Source organism: Ciconia boyciana, chromosome 3 (genome assembly GCF_034638445.1).
Source record: "Ciconia boyciana chromosome 3, ASM3463844v1, whole genome shotgun sequence".
Classification (NCBI taxonomy): Eukaryota; Metazoa; Chordata; class Aves; order Ciconiiformes; family Ciconiidae; genus Ciconia; species Ciconia boyciana.
The window spans coordinates 34,150,302-34,159,693 of record NC_132936.1 but is presented as its reverse complement, the minus strand read 5'-3'; positions in this window follow the sequence as shown (position 1 = coordinate 34,159,693).

Sequence of the window (9,392 nt, the reverse complement as noted above, 5' to 3'; positions counted from 1 at the left end):
AGGGTGAACTGCTTGTGTCAGTTTCAGCCAGCTCCCTTAAAAAACATCCAGAACACTTAATATTGTTACTCATGCATGGCTGGAAATCTTTATTTTGTTTTCATCCTGATTCCTTTGAAGAATTCATTTAATGAGCACAAACATACCTCATGTTTTTTTTTTTTCTCCTGTGTTCCTTGCAATGTTAACATTATCTCCTGATCTTAACTTGTAGCCTCCCACTACAAAGAAACACCACCATAAAGCACTGCAAGCCAGGAAATGCCATTGCTTTAATGTTCTTAAGAAAAAACAGTTGGGTTTTGTCCTTTTTAACATCAATTTCAAGAATAAAAATTGCCTCTGTTTTGTTAGCCATACGTTTCTGTTGTAGGATGAGTATGGGGATTTTTTTAGGTTATGACAATGGTAAAGCAAGTATATTGTTTAGTTGCTCTTATCCTCTTGGTAAGGATCCTCCTGTCCTCTGAATAAGCCGTGTTTACCCAGCAAGGAAGCTGCTCCTTGCTTCCTGTCCCTGGCCTGGATCAGTCCTTTTCTTTTTTGGCTGTCCTCAGCTCTGCCTGCTGAGTCTGGATTTGGCTGTGCTCTTTTGCCTGTGTCCTGGTTTGTGTTTTGTTTTGTAATGACCTTTGTTTGACAATGTATTTTAACAGCTTTATCCACTGTTAATTCTGATTTTATCTGTAATTACGGTGACAATGTGGGGTGTTTTTAGTTTTGCTTTTGGTGTTTTTTAACAATGCCGTTGATTAACATGTGTAATTTGCACTCCCTTGTTCATCCCCAAATCCTGGAATTTCCAGGCTCACCTAGGGGTTTTTTTGACAAATTGACTCCTCCCAAATCTGGCTGCAAGGAAATTTCTGGATATGATGTACTGAAGGAGGACAAAGCACTCATTGTATTTTAGCATATTACCACCAATATTTTGCTGGCCCACTTTGCCACATGCAAAAGGACAATGATGTGCTTGTTCACTTGTCTCTTTATTCAAGATAGAAGTGAGCCTGTTTGGATGCCACTGGTTCAGTCAGCCTGGTCAAACACTGATGTGAAAGAATAGCGATGTCTTTCCCGAGGACATCAAAGGCTGCCTGTACTCCAGCTGCTAGGTGGCTTCACACTGTAACATGGCATGTTACAAAATGAAACGGGCTAATTCTGGAATACTGCAGATGCTCACTGTGTTCAGATAATTTTGGTCACTGCATCAGATTCCTAAAGTGAACATTTGTTACCATTATTTGTTCACATGTAACTCAGATTCTCCATATCAGGAAAAGATCTTCCCTATACCTTGTTAGCTCTCCAGTGTCATTAGAAGCAGAATTTCATCTCTTTAAACTTACCATCTTGCATGCTCTATCAAGATTGCAAGTACACTTAATGTATTGGTGGCACCGTGGAGATAAAGGCAGAGAGGTTTTTACAGGCTCTACTAACATGTTTTCTTCAGAATAAAAGAACACAATAGCATTATGATGAGGCTGTCCTGTGGTGATCTAAGGAAGCCTGTGATAGGGAATATTACAGGGGCAACAAGTAAGATAAAAAAAATCACTCCTTTCATCCCAGAACCTGTGTGCACAAACTGCTTACAGAGTTTTCTCTGAAGCTCACATTATGCGAAGTATAACATGCTTCAGTCCTATCTCAAATCAGGTTCGTGTCACAAACTGTGGGCCATTTATTGCTCCTCATCACTCCAAAGTAGTTGAATTATTCGGCTGTGCAGTCTTCTCCCTCCAGCCTGCCCACCCTGAAGTCATCCAGAGTTTGGGTCACTCTGGGGTGCAATCAAAGAGTAACAGGCAGGGCTGATGCAGAAGACAACTCTGCCCCAGTGCAGCTGGGGAGCTGGACCTGTGTTTTAATGCTGTGCTGCATAGTTTAACTAAGTAAACTAGCCTAAATGGTTGTAAAAATTGCTGGGCTTGTGATAAGTAAATGAAAGCCAGTATTGTTGGTGGTTTCTGTTTCTGGTTGTGTGTGTTTGCTTGCTTTTATATATCAGTCTATGCATGTTTGTCTTAATCACAAGCTAAAAGCCCTGTGGAGCATCAGTGACCTAATTAAAAATGGCTTCCCTGATGAACTTCTTCCCCAGTTTATGCATTTATATAGGTTTTCTACAGATTACATACAAAGCATGATATGGAAAAGGATGAAAAGCAGGTGGTGGCAGAGTCACAGCCTGCAGTTGTCCCACTTGTGTTATTTGGCCTTGTGCCAGCCTCCAACTGGAACTAACTGCTGAGGAGTTAGAGATCAATGATTTTAGGCATTTTCAAATCATCCTTGATGAACTGTATGAAATCCACAATCATCTGCCCAAAAGCAAACTACAGAACTGCACAAATGCATATCATTTAACATGGACTTTTTTTACTTATAGGGATCCTACGAGTCCCATGAGTCACATCAATCTTGACGTTAATTAGATCTTTGAAATAGCTATGCTGCACCATCCCGACTACATAAATGCACACAGTCACATACAAAAACTCAGTTAAGAAAGAACAAGTATAGTCTGTGGTCTTGAAATAATGATTTACTGGCAATATCTTTTACATGGACAGCATGAGCTCCTAGCCTAATCGAATTGAAGTATTACTGCTTGTGCATGCTTCTCTTTCAGCTGGCAGAGGTGGGCCAAGTTTGTGATGGCTGTACTGCTGGGCTGCACTCCCAGGGGATGCCCCAGCTTTATGTCGCCTTAAAGTCAGGCCCTTTAACCCAAACAGAACAGGATTTGTTATTGCCTCCTTGTTATGGATGGGGAAGGGGCTCTGCACAACTTCTGCTGTGTTTAGGTGAGGAAATAAAGCACAGTATAATGACATATCAGGGTTGTATGATGCTATGATCTCCTTCTACCCTTTCATACTTCTCTGTTGGTCATAGAGCCAAAGACTGGCTATTCATTCAAAGACCAAGGAGGAGGCAGCTTTCTTGTTAGTCTCCTTACCTTTGTGATCTTATGCATAAGAAATTCAATAGGATGTGGCAGGAAGGTTAAAGCCCTGTCTCTTCCTAAGGAGATTTGAGTTCTGCATACCTGGCAACAGATACTCTGAAACAAGGGTGTTCTCAGTCTCTCACTGGAAATGTATTATGTGGTATGACCTGATTACAGATATTCCTCATGTCAGGGAAAGGTCAGGTTCGGCTGGGTTCCCTCTCCTGTTCTATAGGAAGTTGGGTATTCTATTCAAAATTCAATAGCTTCAGAAAACCTTCAGAGTGTGGGACTGGCTCATGTCATCTACTTTTTTCAATTTGAAAGTCTGATGTCTAAATCATTTTGGCTAGACCTTGGCTTCCTTTATAATGAGTAGATACAAACAACTCTTTAGTGATTTAGCCTACATATTTAAAATGCCTGTCTTAGGATGATGTGGATCATCTTCTGGAGGTGCCCGTTTTTCTCCATTAACTACACAAGGAGTGTTGTGTGATTAGCTCAGGCCTAGGCATCTATATGCTAGATGCCTCAGGGCATATAAATCCCCCAAATGAGAAGCCTGCTCAGGCTCAAAAAGGATGTCAGTCTGTGTCTCTGGTTAATGTCCCAGAGAAGACAATCACACAGTTTTGGGGGGTTTGGGCCTACTCTGAGTACACTGATAAGTCAGGTCGTATATCTGGCACAGGCAGAAATTGCCTGGTTTAGGAATTCTGGAAGTTCGAGACAGGAGATACCGTGTGCTGGCAGATCAGAAATGTCCATTTACACATCCAATGGCAAAGACAGTCTGTAGTACACCTTCCCAACAGAAATATGGATGCTTAGGGAGATTAGGGGCAGGATCGAGTTTGTAATAAAACAGCTAAATTTAGTTCTTTACACATAGCTGTATGTCTACAAGCTAACTAGGGGTGTAAGCATCCATTAGAGAAATGGAGCTCTAGTCAATACAGTCCATGCAGCTTTCAAAGTGATTCAGCCAACCAACCAGTCACATATATAGGCATAGTTAGCCTATGCAAATATAATTTCTTATCAGTGGCAGGCAGCTGACCTGCTGACGCACTGTAGTCAAGCCCCACTGCAGGAAAGCTGAGCATGCTAACCCAGGCAGCTGGTTTCAGTCCATCGCAAGGTTGATGTAGGACCCTAGCTATAAATCAGGGGTTGCCACACAGCAGCTCATTTAGACCATGTTGCATCCTATAATTGGATTAATTTCCTCTCAAGGAACAGGCTGCAGTCTTATGCCGTGTTTGAAAGGCTAGGCTAGGAAGAAACTAAGCAGAATCTTAGAGGCTTAAGGACTAGACTGAGACTACTTCTCTGACCACCTAGACAGATCGTCTTAAGGTAATACATTCTTTTATTCATTTGTTTTGGGCTTACCTTGGCTATGACCTTTTACAGAGCCCTAGTACAAGACACTCCAATAAACAGGGCTTTAGTTAAGGTCTTCAGGGTTGTATAATCATAACCCAGCAAAAAAGGGAAGAGCTTCCACTGACTTTAGTGAGCTTAATACACTGATCTGTAATGTCTAGCATGATCTATGTGAAGTCTTTTCTTCTCTGAAAATTAATTTCAGATTTCAATAGAAACAAATTTACACAAATACACAACCTGACTTCTGAGTTTCCAGTTAGTTAATCATTTCCAAGGACGTTCACTAGAGGAAAATTATGGAGAACTTTATAAATTAGATTCGCCTTCTATAGATACTACATCAGGCTTGGCATTTAGCAATCTGGGGCTTTACTGAACTAAAGAAGAGAATTAAAATTCACCATAGTCAGATATTCATTGAGAATGCCCAGTTCCTTTCAAAAATAAGCCAGGGTAATAAACCCCATTAAAATACCAGTCAGCTACAGCTATTGCATACAAACCATTGTCATACCTGTCTGACTCTGTACCCTTGCCCAAATATATGTTGGTGTCCAAATATATTCAGACCGTTGTCCAAATGTATGTTACAGTAATATTGTAGCTCACAGATATTTCTGTTGTATTGCTGCCTTTCTGCATTTCTAAAATCTACCTTTGTATGTTTAAGTATCCACTATGAATCATTTTACATTACCTCGACTAAATTTCATTTTACCAACGTTATTTATTTTGCCCTCTTCTGCCATTTATCAAAGTGGTTTTGTAGTCTGTTCATATCCTCTAAGGATGCATAATCCCTCCCAGCTTTATATCATCTTAATATTAGGTTGGTAAGACTCTCCACAGTTAAGTGACCTCTCTGGTATCCTATTCAAAACATCCTCCCAAGATAATGATGAAATATCACAATTACCTCATATTTATTTTTTAATAAAATTTTACAGTTATCACAGTGATACATATGCAGCATTAGCTTCCAGAAAGTGATGCGGTATCCATTTTGAAGTCCTTATAAAACCATGTCCTCATGAAAGAAAAAAATTTTTTTCACTAATCTGTGCTGTTTAAAATGTATAGAAAAGTATACAACCAGAAGTCAAATGCTTATGTTTTTTCATCAGCTTTATGAAAGTCAGTATTTGATGTGATAGTGGTCTGCATTTCCCTAGGTCTTCTGTCATCCTTCAGAAATGGGTAGGGTAAGAACTCCTCTGGCCTGTGTTATGCGGAAGTCAGACTATTTGATCAAAACAGGTCCTCCTGGCTTTAGCACTTACTCATCTTCTGTTGTACTGGAATATTTCAGTGAAGTCAAGTGCCAAAAATTCACCACCTTCTCAAAAATGACTACCAATTATGTCTGTGAGATAACTGAAATTAATGATTTAATTTTTTTATTAAGATATGTTTTATGGGGATCTGTTCAAGCTCTCAAATACTGCTCTAAGAAGCTATGTAAGGTGCTGGAGCCTCTTTATGAATCCTGACTGCCTCCAGTTCACAACCAGAACCAGCAATAAGCTGCAACTGTGAAAGAAGACATTGTTCACGGAAAAAATGCACACACCTGACAAAGTGCAGATCTGCCCCACCACAACCAAAGCTTAGAGTAGGCTTATCTCAAAAAGTCAAACCCACGTCCTTCTGGGCAGCTGAGAGATGGTCGCGAGTAACATGATAAAAATAGCAGACGACTCTTTCAGGGAAGGAACCCTTCGTTCCTCATTCCGCTGCATAACAGTGCAGCCAAGTCTCAATAGGCATAAACTGCTGCCCCATCGCTGTCTAACTAGCGATTCTTGCTGGATGTCGATCTACATAAGAGCTGTTCAATTTTCCTTTCCTGAGCAAACTCACTTACAAACTAGCCACTGTCCAATGATAAGCTAAAGGCTGAAAATCAGTTGCATGAGAGCTGAGTCCAGCTAAAACTGAAATTATTTGGATGGGTATTTTAAACATTTTGAAGGCTTGCATCATTGGTGCCACTGCCTTTTTTTAAAGAAGTGCCATACCAACAATCAGTCAATTCCGTTTCTAATTTGAGAGTTCTTCTAGCCTACCTGCTGATAATAAGCTCCTTTATAGCAGTGAATAACGCCTTACAACATTTCTGGTCGGCTAGGAAAACCTGCACCACCCTGTCAATCCACCACCACTCGATTAGGCTTCAGCCAGCCTCATTTCTGTCACTTCTTGTGTAGATTGCAAGCAATATAGTATACCTAGTTATCGACCCTCAGGAAACTCCAAAAATACATCCCAGTACTTCAGGAAACTCCATCACATCACCTCAGCAGCATGAAATACTGTAAGTAAGTCAAAGCAGTCTTCTGCTCTTGGCACTGGCTTCCCATAGCAATACCAAGCCAATTAATTTGACTTCTAGTTCTTATCAGTGGTCTGACATCCAGATCCTTTAAAAATCCTCCTAAAGCTCTGTGATGAGATTTGGCTGATAGCTTTGCTCTTCAGGTAGCACTGAGCTTTCTATAATCAGGTGTGGTTATTTGCACAAGAGACAGAGCTTTCTTGCAGGAAGATCTTTAGTTTGTGGGATTAATTGCCATGCAAACTAAGTATCATCAAAACCTTCACCTGATTTTTGATGCATGCACAAGGCATGCTTTTGAGGCTCTGCTGTCCCTAGTATAAACACAGTTAATGTGAGGGAGCATTGACAAAAGCAGGGGAGAGGAAGCAGAGATGGTCTGCACTGGGACCAGTTGATGTCGGTCAATAGAAGTAGCTAGTCAGCAGGTAGTCAAGACAAACAGATTCCAGACATCAGAGTTTCTTAAGTCAGTTCCTTCAAACTATGCCAAGAGCGTGACAGGAGATATTGTGGAAGCAGGAAACAAATCTGTCTTTCCTCCAAATAAGGCCAAAGAGGGAACTCTCTAAAAATGTGAGACATAAGCATGACTTTTATAAAAGATTATGTTCCCCCAACTGCCGCTCTAGCATCCAGCCTTACTGCTTGCCCTCTTCTAACCTGGCTTGTGCCTTCTTGATGGGGACTTTTTATTCCATATTAAAACACTGTCCACTGGCAAGAATGAGGTTGAACCTTCCTGTATGCTACATGCCTTCCTGGATATCATATTTCAAAAAAGTTCCAGTAGAGCTCAAAAACCTACAGGAAAAGGTCACAAGGATGACGAGAGGAATACGATGGCTTTCAAGCTAGATAAGACTGAATAGGGTAGGACCTTGCATCTTGGAAGAAAAACAATAGGTATTGAAGTGACAGAGGTCTATAAAATTGTGAATAGCATGGAGGCAAACAGCGAGCAATCATACTCTGTTTCTCATAAAGAAGAACTAATCAGCATCATATGAAATCATATGAATGATTTCATAATGAGATCATATGAATCATTTCACACAAATCATAATAATATTTTATATTCTAACATATATACTAGATTTATTTAAACTGTATAACACTGTCTCACTATGTAATTGAGGTCAAAAGTATATGTAAACAGTATAGAAACAGGTCCATTGGTGGCTATTGAAATGAAGACTCAGATGCAACCTCCAGTTGCTCTGGAGGTTTCTTAAAGCTTTGATTTTTCATAACCTGGGAACATATGTCAGGGTAAAGACTGTAAAGTAAATGTCCTGTTCTTAAATCCTTCAGTAAGTATCCCTAAATGACCATTTCCAACACTAGAAGAGGGGGCAAGGTTGACCAACTTGTGTAAGATCATCCTGTTGTCCCATTAGGTTGTCCCATCATGTGTCCAAAGAAGGGCAACGAAGCTGGTGAAGGGTCTAGAGCACAAGTCTTATGAGGAGCGGCTGAGGGAACTGGGGTTGTTTAGCCTGGAGAAAAGGAGGCTCAGGGGAGACCTTACTGCTCTTTACAACTACCTGAAAGGAGGTTGTAGCAAGGTGGGTGTGAGTCTCTTCTCCCAAGTAACAAGCCATAGGACAAGAGGAAATGGCCTCAAGTTGCACCAGGGGAGGTTTAGACTGGATATTAGGAAATTTTACTTCACTGAAAGGGTTATCAAGCATTGGAACAGGCTGCCCAGGGAAGTGGTTGAGTCACCATCCCTGGAGGTATTTAATAGACATTTGGATGAGGTGCTTATGGACATGGTATAGGGGTGGTCTTGGCAGTGTTAGGTTTACAGTTGGACTCGATGATCTTAAAGGTCTTTTCCAACCTATACGATTCTGTGATTCTGTGATTATTGTGGAACGGAGACCACCTCCAGTACTGGGGCTCAGATAGAAGCAGGGGGTTGGGCCGAATGTTGGGGTAGGGGTCTTGGCTGGGACCACCAGGTTTGATCTTGGACTGAGTGGGAGTAGCTGGGTCCTGAGGAGGGCAGCAGCTGGCGTGATGGTGACTATGGGGAGCTGGAAAGGCTTGAACGGGCCTCATTAATCTCCATGAAGGGCAGAGGAGGAGGAGAACTGTCTTGGCCAAGGCAGGTGATGGTGGGGGAAAGCAGAGGCATGGGCACCTGAGGCAGACCGAGCCGTAGGACAGGCTCATAGCTCAGCCATGCAGCTGTGGCTGCATCTAGAGAGCTGCAAGTGCAAACAAGCTTGCCTGAAATGAGGCCTGACAACCAGGGTATTCCCAGTAATTTCCTGTCCTTGGTATCAGTGTGTACAGCTCATACACTTCAGATAAACCTGAAGGAGGATTATGTGTAGGAGTGATATGAATGCGTCTAAACACGAAGCTGTGGCACCTTGAGTAAAATGATCTTTCAGTTTCTAGAGAGTGGATTGGGAAACACGAATATATAGATGATACCGTCTCTACACTGATGATCCTGACATCCAGTTAATGTTGGTACCTGCACTTGAAGAGGATGATAAAACATTGAAGCAGCAGCAGAAAAAAAGGCACAAAAATGAGTGAGGGACTGGGGAAGGTAATTTACGGCAAGAGGCTGAAGAAGCTCAACCTGTTTGGTTTACCAAGAAGAGGACTGAGGTCACTTGATGGTAGTGCACATCTTTAGGAGCAGTCAATATACTGGACACCACAGAACTGTCTTTAAGG